The sequence below is a fragment of the Colobus angolensis genome, unplaced genomic scaffold (assembly GCF_000951035.1).
Source record: "Colobus angolensis palliatus isolate OR3802 unplaced genomic scaffold, Cang.pa_1.0 Scaffold220, whole genome shotgun sequence".
Taxonomy (NCBI): domain Eukaryota; kingdom Metazoa; phylum Chordata; class Mammalia; order Primates; family Cercopithecidae; genus Colobus; species Colobus angolensis.
The window spans coordinates 5,482,982-5,483,261 of NW_012115378.1; positions in this window are offsets into that span (position 1 = coordinate 5,482,982).

Consider the following 280-nt stretch of genomic DNA (forward strand, 5'->3'; position numbering starts at 1 on the left):
GTGGCACTCTCCTGACCAAAGTCTGGGTCACCGGGAAGCAAGACGGAGAGCCACTAAAGGTCTCTTGTGCCCTGTATTTCGCCACTGCATTGCCAGGATAGGAGCGGAGGCGGATGGTGTCCGACACCAAGACTCAGGGAGCGATCCCTGAGCTCGCTCGGCAATTCCCGGGCTCCGGGAACGGGCCTAGGCGGGGAAGGAGTCGGGGCGCGCAGCGGCACCCGGCGAGACTGCAAGGCGCCCGAGCGGTCGGACGGGGGAGCGAGAGCTAAAGCTTGCG